Source organism: Natator depressus, chromosome 22 (assembly GCF_965152275.1).
Source record: "Natator depressus isolate rNatDep1 chromosome 22, rNatDep2.hap1, whole genome shotgun sequence".
NCBI classification, from domain to species: domain Eukaryota; kingdom Metazoa; phylum Chordata; order Testudines; family Cheloniidae; genus Natator; species Natator depressus.
The window spans coordinates 11,461,838-11,482,932 of NC_134255.1; the positions used below are offsets into that span (position 1 = coordinate 11,461,838).

Here is a 21,095-nt window from a genome sequence, read left to right on the forward strand (position 1 = left end):
ATCTTTGATAGGAAACATTGTTGCTGAGACGTCCGTTGTTTGAATTTCTCATTTTGCTAAACAAGTACTGCGATCTTCTCATTTGATTCCCCCCACTTTTCACAAGCTAAGCAGGGTCAGGCTAGGTCATCCTTTAGGAAGCAGACTTACTAGGAACAGCCATGGTCGGTACCGTAGGAAGTGTTACTGGGGATTTGGTGGGTGATTTTCAAAGATTATAAACCAGAAGGGACCTTTGTGAGCATCTAGTCTGACCTCCTGCATAAAACAGGGCTATAGGACTTCCCTGAATTAATTCCTGTTTGAAGTAGAGCAGATGGTTTAGAAAAACATCCAGTCTTGATTTAAAAGTTTCCACTGATGGAGAATCAACCACAGCCCTTGGTGAGTTTTTCCAAAGGTTAATTGCCCCCCTGTCAAAATTTTGCACCTTATTTCTAGTCTGAATTTGTCTAGCTTCAACTTCCAGCCATTGTATCTTGCAGTACCTTTTGTCTGCTAGATTAAAGAGCCCTCTACTATTAAATTTCTGTATCACAGGTAGGTGCTTCTAGATTGTGATCAAGTTGCTAATGCTCCACTGTGATATAAGCAACCACCCCTGCTATCAGAGCTGTCGTCTTTAGATGAGATGTCAAACATAGCTGCTGACCACTTGTGCTCATTTAAAAATTCCCCCATGTGAAAAAACTGCCAAGAGAGTTAAGCCCAATGTCCTGGCTACATTCCAGTTGTGTTAACTATATTTTGCCTTCCCAAAAATTGCCCCTGCAATTTCTGTTAGGCATGACAGTCTTCAGTTCCAATCTGAAATTATGGCCAACACACAGTTTTTGTTCCAGTGTCACAGTGTCAGGTAGGGGTACAAGCCCTCGTGCAGGGGTAGTTATACTGGTATAAAGGTGCCTTATTCCACTTCCCATACTGGTGTAAGTAGATTTACACTGGTATTATTTGTCCGCCCTCGGGGGACTACACCACTAAAGCGGCACAGCACCTTTTTGTACACAAATCCTCACATTATTGTGTAGTGTCACTAGTCACTGTGATGCACTAAACACACCGGCGATGTATGATAGGATCATTTGGCAAAGTGCTTTGTGATGCTTCAGAATGTAAGGCGCTATCATACATGTGCCCAATCCAGTGTCTGTAGAAGCCATTGGAAGCACCCTGATTCAGTGGGCACAGGATTAAGGTCCATGATGCTACTGTTAGGCTGATTCTCTCTCACACACGCTTTCTCTTTGTATCATTATCCCTCCCTCCCTCTCCCTCATTCTCTTTCTTACTCCAAGGACTGTCCTTGTCTTTCACTGACTAATAGTTCAGATCTGCTCGGGAAGGGGATCTCCCCTAGGATAGTACATTTCCACCCTCTTAACCACCTTTGACTCATTTCCTTATGAACATGCCTTAGTTGATCTTTAAGCTTGAAAAGTCCTTCCACTCAGTCTTATTCATTAGAGGGCCTGTTCTGCTCTCGCTTGTGCCAGTATAAATCTGAAAAGACTCACTGAAATCAGTGGAGTCACACCAGTGTAAATCAAGTGTAAAAGAGGAGAACCAAACCCTCGGCTTCCTGACTACATGATTTACAGGTGCAGCCAAGTGGTTAGAGACCTGAAGGACACAGGGCTAGACTGTGATTGGACTACACACCTGTGCAGTGGAGTACGAGGCAGTACAGACCTTACATCTCTATGCAGCCTTCCCAGACATTGGTTCTGGGTGTGCAAAGGTAAGCAGGGATATGCACTCACTCCTTCCCTGCGACAGGTGGATTGGGAATCAGCTCCCCCCAACCTCCCCTCCCACACACCTACATCACTGGCCAGCAGAGCTGATGCAAAAGATGTCGTAATTTATTGCTAGTATAGGCCAGCAGCAAATTCCTACCTCCACCCCCGGGAGCAAGGAGGAAGCAGGAAGGCATCATGACTCAGAGGCATGTGACTGAGTCACAGCGTACACTGCTGCTGGGGTGGTGCCATTTACACACATCTTTTGTTCAAGGCTATGACTGAAGTCACAATCTAGGCCCTGAATTTATCCTGCAATTGTTTGCATGCCCACAGTTATTTGCGGGTACAAGTGAGAGCCTGGGTCTAAAAATCCAACTTCATTAATACCCTAACAAACAGCTCAAGGCAGGTGTTTAGCAATATCATGATAATCAACCAGCCATTTATTACAGTTCAGGAAATATATTAATTAAATGTCTCTCCACTCAGTACAGCATGTGTATGTCTTCAGTTCACTGTGTCTGGAATCCTTGAGGTTGCATGGGAGCATGTACTGTTCAATTTCAGGTAATAAATCAAGCGGCTGAACAGATTGCACTGAAAGGGCACAAACTGACCAAGAATTTCGCTCAGAAAAGTAAGCATCAGCACAGCCAATGTGAAACCTTCCAAGCAAATTTGCACTTACCTCAAATCCAATTATTCCCTCAAGGCAATTGAGTCATCTGAATAAATGCAGGTCACTTTACCTTGGCTAAACAACAGCTTTGCTATTATCGGAGCCAGACACATAACAGTTACAAAATGCACTTGAAAGTCTCACTGGTAACAAGATGTCAGGTTAAATGAACCAGCTAGTCTGATGTGCTCTGGGTAGGATTCAGGATGCTTAGTTAGATGGGGCCAGAGGTCTGCTCAGCTGGTTCAGTTCCTTCAATAGGATTATGGTATGCAAATGAACAGAAGAGTTTAAGGAGGAAGAAGATGAGGAAGTCAGGGATAAGGGAGAAGAGATGACTTCCTAGTGATATGGAAAAAAATCCCACCCTTCAACCTTCAGCTGCTCATAGGACAACAGGAGAGAATAGTGAATGTGGAGAGAGGAGAAATACAGGGAAGGGGCCGGCTAGTTTCTCTCCCCATTTCTGATGCTAACACTTTACACTGCAAAAGCAGATATGGGGCCTTAACTCACAATCCCAGATGCAAACACCTTTCCAAATGTCAGGAAAGTTCCAGTTCAGATATTGAACTGAACTATAATGCAGGGGTGAGTCCTGTCTCAGTATTGAAGTCATCCGATAGTTAGACATTCAGAACAAACACTTTATATAATGTCCTTGTAGCTCACTTTATGGCACTTTGTTTTACCCAACTGCAGTTTGCCAGACAATGTATGGGCTTTCAAAAGGGCCAGTGGAGTTAGAGTGAGTTATTTTGTTAAGAGGAAAGATGGTCCAGTGATTAGGACACTGGACTTGTAAGACCACAGTTCAGTTCCCTAAGAGAGAGCAAGATAGTTGTCCATCTGCCTTAGAAATTCAGTGGGAGTTATCTATCTATCTAAATTCCTTCGGTACTTATGTGATCCTATCATTGCAGTATCTGAGTGCCTCACAATCTTTAATGTGTTTATCCACAACACCCCTAAGAGGCAGGGCAGTGCTATTAGCCCTATTTTAAAGGTGATGATCTGAGACTCACAGTTACTAAGTCACTTGCCCAAAGTCATACAGTGAGGCTCCAACCCCAGAAACAATGTCTTGCGTTTTGCAGGTCTGATTCTTTTGGTGTCAGTGGAAAGCTTCCCACTGATTTCCATGAAGACTGGCTCAAAACCCAATTTACATTTATCTCTTGTACATTGCTGTGTCTGCCATTGCCTTCAATCACTCTTCCTCCACCAAAAAAATCTCCCCACTAAATAAATAAATCCCCACATTTTTGGCCACAAGTGGTTGCTCTAAACAAGTAATTAGGTGCTGGATTTAAAAGCTTAAATCCCTCTTCCAGTATGAGTCAAGAATGCATTTTGTATTAATCACTCCATTACTCTATATGGTATATATTTCCGTAGGAGATGAATCAGAGGAGAGGAACCTTTGCCTCATCTCCCCTCAAACCAATGAAGAAAGAGAGGTGGTTTTTTTTCAATGGTGGGTCAGTTTACAAATGTGTCCTTTACCGGGTGACTCATAAACATTGATACATTTCACAGCAATGCAACCACAGAAGCATTTCTAAATCTAAGCCAGCCAGAGATAAATAGAGGAATGAATGTTCATGCCTGTAATAGAAAGAAGAATGGAAATGCTACCTGCCTCCATTTAGGACCTAATCCTACGATTTCCTGAGCACCTCTTGGGATCAGTCCCCTAATGTACTTCCTGCACTGTGTGTGTTATGTTTAATTAATTTCACCTGCATCCTAAGTACAGGAGAACCCTTTGTTCCTGCTTAGAACCTATTCCTAAATGTGATTTGAATGTTGTTGGATTTGTATTCTGTTTAGGAGAGACTGTGAGAAAGATGCAGAGTAAAAATTTTGAGTGAGAAATGGAATTTTTGTGGGGAGAGGGGAGTGGATCGTCATTTCCCTTGAGGTGATTGAAAAAACAATTAAACAAGCAAAAAAGCCAACCCTTTTTTACTGTTTTTTCTCTGTTTCCAAATTTTTGAAAAATTCCATTTTTTTTTTCAAATGAAAATGTTTCAGCTGTAAAGCTGTTGGGAATTTGTTTAAAACTTGTGCACAGAAATTGTCACCGGCATTTTTCAATTTTTTTGTCAAGATTTGATTTTTCAGCAGAAAAATCTGGAGTCAAAAAATCAAAATTTGAAAAATGTTGGCTCTTTCCCCAGAGCTGACAGATGGGGGTCTGTTAGTCTTCAGTGCAACTGAAATCACTGTATTTATTCCTAGGGTATTAAGGGTTAAAAGTTTTAAGCATGGAATCAAATGTATGGGCCAGATCCTCAGCTGGTGTAAACTAGTGTACATCCTTTCAAATCACTGGAGCAATGTCATTTTACCCCAGCTAAGGAACTGGCTTCATGGTTTTCAAAGAAGTTTGTAAAGAACCCAACAGCTGATGAGGTGCAGTGACTGTTGCTGCTAAGACCAGTGTCCATTCCTGTAAGGTTCTTCCTCTAAACAAATTCTTAGAGGTTTTGGTAGTATTTTTATTAATAAATACCCTGCATTTAGTTGTCATCTGTCAATCTGAGGGCTCCCAAAATGTTCATGATCTTTCTAACAGGAACATATGTTTTTGTTAAAATAATAATAATTATAAATAATGCAGCTTTAGAGGGCATGGGAAGGAAGATTTAGGACAATGCTGTTGTTAATTAGTAACTATTTGTACGGCAGAAGCGTCTGGAACAGCTGGGATTGGGCCGCTGTTGTGCTAGGCAATGTACATATATGTAGCAAGGGACAGTCCCTGCACCAAAAAACATAGTCTAAAGGGCAGAATTTCTTAGTCACAAAGGGCAGGTAGGTGCCAGGTTCCCATTGAAAGGAAATGAAAATTGGGTGCCTACCTCCCATCCGAGCCTTTGAGAATCTCCCCCTAGATCAATGAGACAGACGAAAGGGCGGGATAAAGGGGAAGTACCATTTTCCCAATTTTATATATTGGGTACTCAGGCCCAGAGATATTAAGGGTGAGCTCTTCAAAGGAACCTAAGGGAGTTGGTTGAAATTCACAGAGACTGGATCCCTAGATTCCTTTCGAAAATCTCAGCCCCAGTGACATGTCCGAAGTCACACGCTGAGTCTGTTTTGGAGCTGGGTTCAAACCCATATCTCTGGAGTTACAATCCATTGTCTTAACCATAAGACCATTTTTCCTCTATTTCATCCTTTAATATAGGATTAAAGCTTTAATTGTCCAAAAAATGGTAGGAGATCTTCAATGTCCATGCAAAGCAGACAAGGGCTTTGGTTTTTGTCTGCCACATTAATCTGGATGAAGCACAATTTAGATTTTAAAAAAATATATATCTAAATTTGCAGTTGAGATGTCGAGCCACTTCTCTTTCTTATCCCCAGGCAGTTCTCCCCACCCTTCCTGCCTCCAAAAAAGGATCCTGCCTAATTCTTTGCACCAAAAAAGTGTATTTCAGGATCAATGTGAAACAGTTACACCAGTGATCTCTACACTTTGAGGAGAGAACTGAGTAGCAGTAGCTCTGCTTTGACAGGTCTTTGGAGGATTTCAAGGAAGTTACACCCACTTCATTCATCATAATCGGCTGTTTAACGCAGAACAGCTCAGTGTTATGAATGAACGGGAACATGTTTTGGCTTGTGGATCAACTCAAAATATAACGCATCACTCATCAAATACCCAGCGAGGTAAAAGTCTGACTTCATTCTTGAAATAGAAATTAAGAAATGTAAGGATCTTTATAAAAAAAAAATTTTTTTTTTTTAAATTGCAGCTTTTGTTTCTCTAAAGATGCAGAAACGTTTTCCATTTCCTGATGGTGGACGCGTGAGTCACTGCGGCTGGAGAACGTGGAAGACAAATCAGAGCCTCTGAAGCAAATTTGATGCAACTGAAATCAGGTTGTGGCAGGGTTTGTGTGTTAGTTCTCAACATGCCAAACTCCGGGATTTCATAATGGCGGGGGCGGGGGAAGGGGGGTTTGCCTATGAGGAATGAGATGGGATGGAGCTGCTAGATTAACTGGTTTCCACTCCACTTGGATAGGGAGATAGGGAACATGCTGGCAAGGTCTGGGTCATATCCTGTGTTCCACAGTGGCTTGGATATTCTTGGAGGCCAGAATGGCCCCTAGGGAGCAGTTGCAGCCAAATATAGGTTGGAACGTGCCAATGTAGGGAGTCATGAAAGTGGTTTAAAGCTCCCTTTGGCCCACCCCTTATCCCCAAATCATTCCCGAGCTGAGAGAAGAATCTGTCCCTCTCTGTTACATGATTGCAATCTGCTTATGCTTTCTGTTCCAGGCAGGAACGGGTGCAGCAATTTAGATCCAATAAACACTCACAAGCGATGGCTAAAGCTTGAACTGAATTCGAGCTGAGCCACTTTTTTGGTAGTTTTGAAAAAAAAATGTGGATAACCATTTTCTTTCTGCTTTCTTGCTGCTTTTCTTCTGGCTTTGGGACAAAATGACCAGAAATAGCAGTTAGCCCTTTTCTTCTCCCAAGTGCTTTACGAAGCATTAACTATTTTCACCACTCCCCTGTGGTGCAGGGAGACATATCACTACCTCCGTCTTAGAAAGGTACATTGAGGTACAGGGAGGTGAAATGACTTGCCCAATGAGACAAGACCTGAGATTAAGGACTTGTCTACACTACTGCATGGGGTCTATCTAAGATACACAACTTCAGCTACGTGAATAGCGTAGCTGAAGTCGACGTTCTTAGATCTACTTACCGCGGTGTCTTCACTGCGGTAAGTTGACAGCTGACGCTCTCCTGTCATCTCCGCTTACACTCCTCATTCTGGTGGAGTACCGGAGTCGACGGGAGAGTGCTCAGCGATCGATTTATCGCGTCTATACTAGACGTGATAAATTGACCCCCCCGCTGGATCGATCGCTGCCTGCCGATCCGGAGGGTAACGTAGACAAGCCTTTTGATGTATTTATCCTTACGACACCCTGGGGAAGGTAGGTAGGGTGATCATACGTCCGTTTTGCCCAGTCCCTTTTTTAAGCCCTATCCCAGCCATCCATTTTGCTTTGGCAAAAAAGGGTCTTTGTCCCCTTTGCTCTTGCCAGCTAATCAAGTTGGCAAGAGCAAACGGGACAAATGTCCACTTTTGTCAAAAAAGTGGGGTGCGCTATGGGGGAACGTGCAGGGGGAGGGAGCGGAGATGCCAATGCAGGGAGAGGCTGGGCTGGAGCGGGGGAGGGAGGAAGGGTTCCAGTGCGTGGGGGGGCAGGCAGGGTTCCAGCGACAGCCTCAAGTGGTGGGCTGGGAGGGTTCTAGTGACCAGTGACTGTCAGAGGGGGCAGGCCTCTGGCGAGCGGCTGGGGCAAGCCCCGCAGAGGGGTGGGGGGCCTTGGGTCAGCCACACACAGTGTCCCATTTTTCCTTTGGGAAATATGGTCACCTTAAAGGTAGGGAAGTGGTGATGTCCCATTTTACAGAGGGGGAACTGAGGCATAGAGAGGCTTAGGACACACTGAGGCAGCTTATAAGGGCAGTGAGTCTCAGAGCCCGGTCAACTGACCTGGGCTTGCCAGGTTCAGCTGCAGAGCAAAAAATAGCAGTGTAGACATTCGAGCTCAGGCTGGAGCGCGGGCTCTGAAACCCGGCGAGGGGGAGGGTCTCGGAGCCAGGCCTCCAGCCAGAGCCCAGATGTCTACAAGACAACGTGTAGCCCTGCAGTATGAGCCCTGTGAGCCCCAGTCAGTTGAGCCCTAGTCAGGCTCTGAGACTCACTGCTATGGGTGTTTTTTTTCCTCGGTAGTTCTACCCTAAATGATTTGCCCAAGGTCAGATAGGAAATCTGTGGCAAACCCGGAAAAGCTCCTATTGACTTTGATGAGCTTTGGACCAGGCTGTATAACTTGGAGTTTCTAGCTCCCAGTGCCACGTAGTTGTAATAATAAATAATAATAATAATAATAATAAAAAAACTAGAGCAGTAAAAAAAAAAGAATATTGCAGTAATGAATCCTGCCCAAGCTTTTTCATTCCTAATGCTACTAGAAATATGAGCTTTGGGAATGAAATAATGAAATTTCAGTGAAAACAGTTTTTTGGGTTAGGCTTTAATATTCCACTGTGGTGTTCTTCCCCCCTGCACTGCAGTGTGTTACAAATGGATGAGTTGCTTTGTGCTCATGCAAGGTAACCTGTAAGGGATTGTGTAACAAATATGAAAGTGACTGGCTTTCTGTTTTTCATACTCACTGAAATCCACAAAAGGGTGCGGTTCAGCCCTGCACTGAGGGGCCAGCATGATGCCTCCGCTCCGCTTAAGTCCTCGAAATGAGGCTTAAGTCGAACTAAAGTGGCCCATAGACCTGGTGCTGGCCCTCTGAATGGGGATGAATGTCACCCATAGAAAACAGACAAAATAAGTGGTGAAAAGTCCATACGATTTAAAATTCTTGCATTAATTCCTTTTTTGTGGGAGCAGTCTGAGTTTAGATCTGGGCAAATTTTTTCCTTTGAAACTTTCAATGAAAAATGAAGCTTCGGAAACACTGAAAAGCATTGCAAATTCATGTCAGTTTCGATTCATCTTTTGATTCAAAACAAAACAAAAATATGAAAATGACATTTTTGAAATGAATCGAAGTTTTTGGGGGTTCAAAATGACTTTTTGATTCATGATCTCATTTATTTTCCTTTCATTTTATTTTAAAAAATTAAGAAGTTATAAAAGGCTTGAAATCAGAACAAAACATTTTGTTCAATTCAAAAGGATTTTTTAAAACTTTTTTGATTCACCAAAAATTTTGGAAAATTTCGTTTTCATTTCAACCCAAAACAACTTTAAAAAAATTCAGAATTGCCACTGAGCCAAAAAATCCATTATTCACACAGCTCCTTTTGAGCAGCAGTTCTCAACCTTTTCCATTTCACCACCCCCTTTTCCGTACCAGGATCTCCCAGAGTTACCCTCCCCTATGGCTGGGATCTAGCCAGAATTCTACTCCCCACATTTAGAAACATGAGAAGAGCAGATTGATTGTGACCCCATGACCCCTGTTTGCGACCTCCAAGATTAGACACCCACAGCTAGAGTGAGGCAAAGTGGTGGTGTTATTAGGAGCTGTCATACACTGCATAGACTAATGTCTGTCTTTCTTTTCCAGGACTGTATTTGAAGAGATAAAGAAATAGAGAGCATTTCTTTTTTCCACTCCGGTGTTTAGGGTGAGTAGAATGCCTGATCGTGTACACTGTGCAGTGAAGAAGCATATCTGTATGGTCAGAGGAACCCCTCCCTTGTTCTATCTTTGCTAGGATAATGCCAGGCCTAATTTAGCAGCAGCGAGGCAGAACATTTGGATTTTGTCACCCATTTCCAAAACTATTGTTCGCTTCCTTTTGGCCCCCCCATTTTTCATTTTAGCTGTATGTTTTCTGGTAGGTTCCAAAAGATGAATTAAATGCCAACCTGATGACTAATTAATATTTTCTTTGTGCTCTGAGGATGGAAAGCCTTTATCGAAATACTTATTAATTATTTTATTTATTATTACATGGGCACATGTTGATGTATTTACAAGTGTAACCTCTTGAAAAATTTGAGCGAGGGGTATAACTAGGAGCAATGAGATAAAACATAACGAAGGAAAATATATGTTAAATATTAGGAAACATGTCCTAATGGTGAGATCTAGCTGCTATTATTATTAATTGTTATTATTTATTTATGTGTATTACAGTAGGACCCAAAAGCCCCAAGCAAGATCAGGACCTCACTGTGAAAACTGATGTGCAATGTTCAGTGCTTGGGCTTATCTAACTTAAGACCTGAAAAGGGGCTGATTTTCAGAAATGCCAATAACCCCTCCTCTGAAAATCAGGCCTCTCAAAAGTATCTCAGGTTGGGCACTCGCGAGTCGCTTGTGAAAATATAGGCCAAAGATAGTCCCTGCTCTGAAGGCCCATACAATTAAGGGCCCAGTTCAACTTCCATTGAAGTCAATGGGATTCTTTCTGATGACTGCAGTGGGAGTAGGTTAGGGCATCTAATAACTACCTGTAGCTGTTTGAAGGGTGTAATAGTCAGTATCACTTCAATGAGAGTTTGGGCCAGGATCCTCAAAGGTATTTAGGCTCCTGACTTCCGCTGAAAACCATGGGAGGTAGGGACCTAAATACCTTTGAGGATCTCGGCCCTTGTCTTGTTTCTGAGAATGGATTTCAGGATTGACTCCGAATGAAGAAGAATTCTTACTTACGATGGCATCAGTACATAGGCACTCAGACCTTGCAGTGATGAGTATGATGTAAGGGCATAGATACAACTAGAAATACTGGAATGAAATGGAGAAAGAAGGAAATGTGGGTTGAATAGCAGGGCAGATTTCCTGATGGTGAGGTCTGTATTACTTGATGAATAGACTTTCAGTGGGAATTGGGCTCCTAACATAATTTTGGCACATTTTGAAAAGCTCACTCTCAGGCTAAAATTCATTGATTCCAGTGGGGTTCCAAAGATGTGAGGGCAGAAAATGGACCTTCTTTTGAAATTCACCCTGTGCCTAAAGCCCCCAAAGCACTTGTGCACCACTTAACTATGCACAAGTAATGCATAGAACTTGTATGAGCTTCCTACACCAAGGTTTTACCTTCAGTCACAATAAGTCCATATCTAAAGTGTTTGAGAATCAGCTCTACGATATTATATATTATCTGTAGACCATTTCTAACGGATGTCTCTGAGTGTTACTGCAATATAAATATTAAGTAGATATATACCTACCGAATACCACATATGTAAATAATATAAGACAGTCTGTCTATAACATGTGGGTGAATGTGTACTCTGTGTGCATGTGTGGAACACATGTGCTATTGACGTCTGGCAATACCCCTATTGATTTCAATAGGCACTGGTGGAAGGCTCCCTGGGTCAGTCTCATAGGCACCCAACTGAAAGTGGCCTGATTTTTAGAGGTCCTGCCGCCCTCATTGTCTTTAGTGGGAGTTGTCAGGGCTGAAAACTTCTTAAAACATCAGGCCACATATATCTGAGACTGCTGACTAGATGTGGGGGCTTCACATGGCCTGTTGGTATAGCATAGAATTTAGACATGAGAAAGAGCCGCTAGGTCATTTCTCTGCCTTTGGCAGTGTTTATGTACCTGGGTGGGACGGACGGACGGTCGGAGACACACACACATAGTGTTTTTGTGGTTAAATTTCCTTCCTTTCTTTCTAGAAACACTAAGGGAGGGATTCTCACTTCCATGCCATGACCTTTTTATAGAGCCACAGTGTACAGGGGCCATAGAATCTCCTTAGGTGCTGGGTGACAATTTCCATGGCGTAGTCATTGGATGTGGGATGCTGCAATCAGAGGTGTGACTGCAGAACATCTAGACATACCTGAGCTAGCTTTGATCTAGCTAATTTGAATACCAATAGCGGTGACGCTATGACTGCACCCGTGGCACCTTGGTCCTGGGTGGGGCTGAACAGCCTCTGCTAGCTTTGCTGCTATTGTTACTTTAGCTAGCTAGATCAAAGGTAGCTTGGGTGTGTCTACACATGCTGCAGTCACACCTCTGATTGCAGGGTAGACTTACCCAGAGGTTGTCCTACAAAGGCTCCTTTGCAAGCCCAGAAATGGAAAGGGGGTCTGTATGCAGCAGCTGGAGAGTCCCTTTAATTTACACTGCTATGGAGATTCTTGGCAGCTGCAAAGCAACCCATGGGCAATTGCAAGGCTGCACCATAATTTAGAGCAGCTGCTGGCTGTTCTAAATTATGCCGGTGGCCGCACTGGCCCCTGCAAGCAGCCCAAAACTGGGAGGGCGTAAAGCCACCTTTGTCCCATGTCCCCTGACTGCACCTGCTGAAGAATCCCGGCCTTTGATTATTGTTGTTCAGTCCCCGACTGTAAGAGTCAGCTAACAGCAGGGTCACGAAGATCCATGACTGAGTAAGAGCAATTTATGACTGAAACTGAAACAAAGCTGACTCGCTGTCAAACTGATGTTTCCCTGGTGCATGCTCTTCGCTGATATTATTCTTTGCTTGTAAATTCTCAGATTATTGCAGGAAAAAGGGCATGCAAAATTAAAACTCTACTATATAGAGGAAATATGAACAAGGTGTGCAAAAAGTTAGAACCAGCTGGGTTTATGGTGGCGAATTAGATATATCTTGCAGAAACATAGCTGCTTTGTATTATGTGCTCCCATCCACGAAATACCGTAACTATGCTGTCTCTGTGGCACTCAGAGTTTAATCTGTTTCGAATAATATATCACAGTATTGTGGAATTCTTTGTAATCTAGGGCCTTATTTGCTGGAATTTTTACCCCTTTTCTACACGAATATTATTGTTTTGTTTTGTTTAAAACAGAAAAAACACACAATGGGACTTTTTAAAGATGAGGACCTGTTTTGCTTTAAGTGTGAGGCATAGTAAAGTTTGGCTAAGGCCACAACCAGCATCTTGATCATAACTTTCACAAAGGTCGGGGCCAGATCCTCAGCTGGTGTAAATGGTAATAATTAAGAATAACTCCACTGAAGTCATTGGAATTCACCAGTGTAAAACGTGAGGAATTAAATCACTTAGTATTTTGCTCTGAAACAAGTTCCCTGAGACAACAAAAATGCCCATGAAAAACAGATTGGCAGAGGCCCTGGGGTTTTTTCACCTTCCTCTGCAGCATGGGGCATGGGTCACTTCCAGTTTAAACTAGTGTAAAGGGTGGATTCTCTGTAACTTGAAATCTTTAAACTGTAATTTGAGGACTTCAGTAACTCAGCCAGAGGTTAGGGGTCTGTTACAGGAGTGGGTGGGTGAGGGTCTGTGGCCTGCAATGGGCAGGAGGTCAGACTAGATAATCATGATGATCCCTTCTGACTTTAAAGTTTCTGAGTCTATGAGACATAAAGATATAAGATAAAGACATACAATGCTATCACTATAACCCATGCAGAGTCCTGATGGAATGAATCTCCTAGGGGTTAGGAGCCACAAGACAAAATGAAACGGTCTCCCATGTAAATCCAGGTGGTTGTGATATGGATTCCTGTGGGACCTTTTCCATGGAGGCTGCCTCCGAGAGTTGATGTACTGCATTTGCTGCAGCCAGGGGAATAGAAATCTCTATTATGACGCTTTGGACTTACTCCATGCACTCCTTTTTTTTTTTTTTTTTTTTTAAGGCATCTATAGCAATACCAGTCATCTGAGCCTGTGTAGTCATGGTGGCTTAAACTATGCCCCTGGTGGTGTCTTGGGGCAAACAGAGGGTTAAAAATTGGGGGGAAAGGCCTGGGGAGAGATATGGACAGGGTTAGTGAGTAACCAGAATCATCTGTACCTTGGTAGAAAGAGGATGGGGCTGAGATAAACTTGGTCCCTCCATAAACTACAATCAACTGGGAGATGCATGGGGCTTGGGCATAATATATTTGTTCTCTTCCTTCACATGGGTGGCATAGAATCATAGAAATGTACAACTTGAAGGGACCTTGAGAGGTCATCTAGTCCAGCCCCCTGTGCAGGACCAAGCACACCTAGGACATCCATGACAGGTGTTTGCCTACCTTGTTTTTAAAAACCTCACAAAGAGGGGAGAAAGTTCGGGGTCATACTGAGATCAGTCTAAGTGGGAACCTATACTCTTTCTCTAAAGCAGTGATTCGCAACCTTTTTGATACCAGGGATTGGCTTGCTGTCTTCCTAACCTGTGTCAGGGAGATCTCAGGGACTGGCGAGGAGGTTGCCATGGACCAGCATTGGTCCACGGACTGGTCATTGAGAAACACTGTTGTAGAGAGCAACAAAGCATATGCTAATAAGGTTATTTGTGAGCAGCTCAAGATTGTAATATTTAACATGTTTGTGTAAGAGAGGGGGTCTCAGGTACAGCATTCCAGTCTGGATTTCAAATTCCCCAATATCTGAGGATGTCTCGTTGGGATGGTCTGTAGAGAGAGGTCTTTATCATAACTTTGGGATCAGGGTCGAGATTTTGAAGCATACACAAAATTTGCATGCATCCACATTCAATATTACACTCTGGACCATTTAGTTCTAATGTTTGAAACTGCTTCTCCCTGAAGACAGGGGAGTTAGAGTCCAGACTTCTGCTCTGGGCTCATCTCAAAGTTTATATGTTTCGTAATTTGATTGCTGGACCCAATGAGCACACCAAGTATCTAAGATTATTTTGTATGGAGTATTAAATGTCTGGTGTGGTATACTGGGATACTTTGGATATATCCTTCTAAAGACTGATATGCCAGAGTAGGAACCTATAAACAGTCACTGCTGTGCTCGATGCAAGTGCATAATAATTGAGCTTGCATGAGGCCAGAAAAAACCCAGGAGCCTTTTGGTCAGACTCATCCTCATCCCCTAGAATATTGATTCTCTCACTGATGTGTTGGGAAGGGCTGTCATTAGCCAACTCTTTAAACTCACCCAATAAACTGAAGGAAGTTTTGGAATGATGTTTGCCTGTCATCCCATCTCTGGATACTGCTCCGTCATCTATGCCAGAGATTCTTTGTTTCTGGGGCTCGTAGGGCAATTGTATTAGATTGTACTGTGTGTTAAAATCATTCTCTGCTGCCCATCACCATAATGGCAGAGCACCTCCCAAGAACTAAAAATAACAAAACCGTATCAGTATTACTCTTTCACTTCCCAGCAGATACTCCTATGTTCCTTGATTAGACTATTGGGGCTTTTGTGGTTGTGAGAGCATCTTAAGTAGGAGGAGCCAAATTGGTTTTGCGTTACCAAGCATGTCCAGTACTGTCAAAAAGAATTCCCTAACAATCCCACCCAGACCCTCCAACACGGTTTTCAGACACCTTGCATTGCAGAGCGCACAAGCAGAAGGCTGTGCTGCACTATCAACAAACTCTTCAGGAACAAAGTATCACCACTTCCAGCAAGTGTGGTGGACTTAGCGTGACTGTTTGGCAAGTAGTGTTGCCTCCCTCCTTGGCTGTGCTGATGAGAAAGCATTTTTGCTTTGAATGGGAAAATGCCATGAACAGATTCCATGAATAGATTCCTGGGCTGGGACTCAGGCAATGTAGGTTCAATTCCTGGCTCCCCTATCAACTCCCTGTATGGCCTTGGTCAAGTCACTTAATCACTTTGTGCCCCAGTTTCCTTATTTGTGAAGTGGGGCTGATACAGAGGTGTTATGAGGATATATTCATTAACATTTGTGAGGCCACAGATACCATGGGGTGAGGGGCTACAAGAACTTAGATCAATGAAATCTCTCATACACCCAGGTATATATGAATTTTATGCAGATCTCCTGAGTCCCAACCTCGTGCGTCATCACAAGACTGTTTATCACAAGCTAAAGAGGAGATGGTTATATATTTATGAGAGTCCCTTGTTATAATGTTGGCACCATATTACTAGTTTCAGCTCCCATTTGTTTTCCTTCGAGCAATCAATTTGCCGTTGTCCTCTTTTCCCCCACCCATCTAGTAATAAACACTCCAAAATACCATGGATTGCCGTTGTGGTGAATCCCTTACTTGACGTGAACATTTGCTAGTCTTGTTTCTTTCTGATGCATTTCAATGCAAAGAAGAGAGAAAAGTATCCCTTGCTCCTAGTGAAATACTGCATTAGCATTGGTTATTTTATCGGACGTGTCACTTTAAACGACGCCTTTGCCATCTGTTCTGCCTGCTAATTACAAATGCAAAGCAAATGTAACTCACATCTGCTTCGTTTAAAATAAGGGAGACTGCAGTGACTGAACTGTTCCTTATTTGAGCATCACATGCTTCTTTATTTCCCGTTACAGGCCAATGCCTGCTCTTCCTTCCAGTTTGCAGTAATAGGAATTGCCATAATAGATCAGATGAGTGAGCTCCACCTACCCAGTAACTTGTTTCCAACAGTGTCCTGTACCATCTGCTTCAGAGAAAGGTGCAAGACACACTCTACAGTGAGCATTTATTGAGGTTTTATAGGGGACATTCTCCCACTTGCAGAGAGATGAACAATATGACCTAATGTGTCAGCTGTGAGGTTCTGGTTCTAATCTCACTTACAGGGTGTTGATCAGGAGTAACTACTTTGAAGTCAGTGGAGATACCATAGTGTAAAATCTGTGTAAGATCAGAACCAGTTCCTAGGTCAGTTCCATCTCTGTTTTCTGTGGAATGAGGCAGGTTTAGTAGCAGGGCCTCTCCAGTAGCCATGGCAGGAGCTGCAGCAGGTAGTAGGTTAGTAAGAGTTGGTGCAGTATTCTGCTGCTGCTTTGTCCATCAGAAGAAGAAATGAATGTTCCTGGCTTCTGAATACAGGCTCAAAGGCTCTTATCCTTAGAGTGGTTCACCAGAAGAAGAGCCATCCCTTTCCTCCTGTGAGTCTGCAGGGGCCACATTGCAAGAAGCTCAGAAAATCACCCCCTTAAATAGGCTCTGCCTACCCAAAGTGTGAGCATTGGCAAAGCTATTTCTGAGTCCATTTCCACCAAGACTGGTTCATGAGACTAGTTCCTCTTTCGTGTGCATCTCAGGTTGATATGTAGATGGTTGAGCCATCTAGCTGCTGCATCGTCGAGGGTAGCGAGGTGTTGCAGTCTGCCCTCCAATCTTCTAATTGTGCACTCCTCCACAACACGTTTGGTTGTCTGCAGCGCTGCCCTGCAGTGACACTGAAGTTTGGGCTAAGCCAAATTCCTGCATTTCAGCACCCGCTTGGCCATTCCAGTAAACAGCCTTTTAAACCTCGTCCAGAACCTGCAACCCAGATTGCAAACAGGTAGGTGTAAATGAGGGCTTAAGTTCCTCCGCATGCCTGTATCTCTAACGCAAAGTTACTGCTACTCTGCGAGGACATAGCTGTCGGCCCTGATGTGCCCTTGTTCATCCAAAATTAGCACTGGACTGGCAGCACTGGACATGAATGCGTGAATGGCTGCTGTAAAAGAATGTCACAAAGTCAGTGGTGGCAAGTCAGCAGGGACCGCAGGTGTACGTCTTTTCTTGTGGAGACAGGCAGAGCTTCCTGTGGGAAGCTTATTTGTGCCCGTTGGCACCATTGTCAGTCTTGTGCGCAGCAGGTGGTTTTTTCCCCTCTTAGCCCTCTGTGCAGTTTTAAGGCGTCTCGTCAAAGTTTTGAGGGAGCTAAATAAGCCAACACGTGTAAATTAGAGGTTAATCGTGGTGATTAAGGCAACCACTAATGATCTGGGTAGCTATGTTCATCTCAGAATCAGTGAGATGTGTATGCCAACTTCTGCCCTGGACTGCTGCACGGTATTCCGCTGGAGTGAATATTGTCACCAGGTCTGAGGTTTGTAGGACATTGGCCTCTGCTCCCCAGGAGGTCCCTGCTAGATTCTGGATCAATGCAGTGCAGGAGGTGATCTTCTTTCAGTATTCTAAATGGGACCAGTATGTTAGACTATGCCCTAAATAGGTGACAGCGGGCTGGAGAGGGAGCGGATGATCCTCCACACAGACTGTAAGATGCTGAGTGGCCAGGTGACTGTTCAGACAGAAGGGTGTAGCCATGTCTTACACTCACTTAACTAAGTCTCCACTGACGAAGGTGAGTGGCCAGAGCATCCATGTCCTAGCTAAGCAACCCTTTATGATCATAAAAAGAAAAGGAGGACTTGCGGCACCTTAGAGACTAACCAATTTATTTGAGCATAAGCTTTCGTGAGCTACAGCTCACTTCATCGGAACCTTTATGATCATGTAACTCATTACTAACCTCAGTGAGATAGATGCCATCCTTATATACGTCCTCAGTGGCTTTAGCTGTTGGTCGGCAGTGAGTCTATACGTTGAAAAGAACAGAGGGGCTAGTTGGGATCATTGCAGGAGTCTGGAGTCCTAAGCCAGCATCTCTGGTGTCTCCGGCATCTCTGGCTGAGGCATCTCTGTAATGAGACTAGTTGCAAAAGTATCATTGGAAGCACAGACACAAATTGAAGTGACCTAGATTTTGAAAGCTGAGATGAGACGAGACGCTCGCTGTGCTCTGTTCTACAGGGACATGAAGCCAAAAGCTAAGCAGTGAAGCAATTTCTCTTGCTGCAGCACTGAAGAAAAGGAGATTTAGTTCTTTCTTTAAGCAGCTCCTTATCTTGAGCCCTGTTGACCCCATTTGTTTCACCCTTGGTACCTTCAGTCTCTTTCCCATTACAATCTCGAGAGCAGACGTAGAAATGACCCTGAGATATTTTTCCTTTCCTAAAAGTAGTTGTTGTTTTAGAAACACACCTGCTTGGCTTCTATCCTCCCTGCTTTGGTATTGAACATGTAGGCACACGGCTCTATCCCCCAGCCATCACTCTCACTATCAAAATCAACGAATTCCTTTTAACTTTACTTTCAGGGTGGAAAAGAAGGGGGTGGTTATGGTGTTTATTCCTACCAAACGAAACCTTCAGGTCGGTAGAGCACTTTTTCCTCTTCATTTTAAAGCTGATGTGCAATCTTGCCTTCCCTTCCAAGAAATTTAGAAATCCTGCAAACTTTTTTTAATAGGAGTTTTCTTAAAGTATTAGGGCAAAGGTCTTCATAGACAAGTCTGCACCTATGCATAGGTAGTTGTGAGTGGGGGGTGGAAATGGTTTTTTTTGGGGGGGGGTTTTAAAGATCACACTTGGAACACCTATGCCTCCAGGTTCAAATCTCAGCTGACTGACTTAGCCCTTCATACACCTGAGGCAAATACACTGGGTGCCATGCAGTTTATGGTGTGTGGGACTTTCAGATGAGACCTTAAAAACTAGATATGGTAGCCCTGGTAAAACACAGGTCCTAAACCTTCCTTAACTTCAGGGCAATGAGATCTGAATCCAGATCCAAACTCTGTGATTTGAGATCATCTCTGTTAGAAAACAAGGTTCCAGGGCACTTTTCATAAGAGTAGAAGCTTTTGTCTGTATCCTAGGTCTGAAGAATGATCTTATGATTAAAGCATTATAGTGGAGCTAGGAAACCTGGGATAAATTCTTGGCGCTGTTGCACACTTCCTGGGGGTCCATCTGAAAGTTGTTCATTCTTTCTGTGCTTCCATTTGTAAAACACAGTGTTGTCACCTCTCATGAATTTATCATGAGTCTTAAAATATTTAAAGCCTCAGCTCCTGGAATCATGTTATTTTGCAAGAATCTCAGCTTTCATATTAAAAAATAGAAATTTCTAGCCCTCATGGTCATGGATAAAAGCTTGTACATCTATCTATACTACCATTTGTACTAATTTTAGGGCATTTTATACAGAATAATATACAAAGCCAGTTGTACTAATTTTAGGTCATTTTTATAGATCCAGTAACAGGAACATAGGAACATGATAGTTTTTTATTAAATGTGACTTTTCTACATTATTTAAATCTAATTTTTGAATCCAGTCAGATGTCCATATATATATATATGTATATATATAATATTACACTCATAGAGGGTTATATTTTTTATGTGGTTGCAATGAATGGGTGGCCGGAAGAATGAACTTCACATTCTTTTCGCATTACCCAGCATGTAGGTGTGTACATATATTCTCCCCGCAAGGCACATTGCAGGCAGTGGCAGCTCTAGGCCTAAAGATTGGGTGGGGCTCTGGAACTTGCCTGTAACTGTACGTGTGCTCATTAATGGGCTGAGCACCCTCAACCCCCCTTGACTTTAGTGGGAGTCGAAGGTGTTCAACACCTTTCAGAAGCACCGGGCACCTTGTAGAATTGGGTCCTATAATGGAGGGCACTGTCCAAAAAAACCCTTTAATGCTCTCCTGCGTCTTTCAGGCTATTCCCTGAAGTCCCATTGATGTTGATTTGGAAAATTGCTATCCTGCACTATGTAGCTGTCCTTGCATTGATCTTTCATGGAAGAGCTAGTCTATTAAATAAGCAGCTATGAATAGCGTATAGAGTTGGGATCAAAGAAATTAAACATGGGAAAGATCTGTTATTTCCCATCCATTCTATCTCCTGGTCAGTGCACAATTGTTCCACTGTCAGGAAGCTTTTCTTGATATTCAGCCGAAAATTTCCTCTCCCTCATTTCATCTCATTACTCCTAATTACAGCCACGCGTTAGGGATGAAAGGCAATTGATTTTACTCAAGTCTGTTGGGGAGAGACTGCAACTCCTTGGATGAAATTATTTGTACAAAGCCAGGGCAGGTACGATACCACAAGCCCACCCCATGCGCATCCATTTGTTCTAATTCTTCCAGTTCTCTCCATCCCAAATCCAATCCCAATGCAGTCCCAGGCTCAGCATAATTTAGAGGAGCCTACCAATTCATGCTTTGGTCTGCTTCTGGGACAGCACACCTATGAATCACCCCTTACTCAGGGCAGAATATCGTTACAGTCTAGTCTGTGGTGTCTGGAATATGGCCACTGCTCATCAGGAGATGAAAGTGTGCTTATCCCATGGCCAGTCCTCCAAGTCATCCAGTCATCTGCCTTGAAACTGAACTTAAAATCATACAATAATTATGTCTTTCTCAACTAGACCTGGATTATCTCCTTCACTCTTGGTCTCCCACTGCACCTGCTGGTCCAAGGTAGCAGCATCACATGCGTGTCCCCTTACAGGGGAACCTTATGATGTACCTACGACAGCAAGCAACAATGCAGGTGTATTTTGTCCAGCATGCCTGATCAGTTAGATCTGTGCAGCTCTTATTTGCCTGTTCAT

The 21,095-nt window shown here is 43.3% G+C and overlaps 1 long non-coding RNA gene across 3 annotated transcripts in view; it reads left to right on the forward strand.

The window, feature by feature from the left end:
- LOC141976064 (uncharacterized) overlaps positions 1-21,095 on the forward strand; it is a 127,781-nt gene that overhangs the window by 26,075 nt on the left and 80,611 nt on the right. For 2 of the 3 annotated variants that reach the window (XR_012636056.1, XR_012636058.1), the window contains exons 3-4: positions 6,195-6,321; positions 9,558-9,618. This is a non-coding gene — a long non-coding RNA (uncharacterized LOC141976064). The remainder of the gene's footprint in view (positions 1-6,194; positions 6,322-9,557; positions 9,619-21,095) is intronic. The other variant, XR_012636057.1, reaches the window with a different exon arrangement.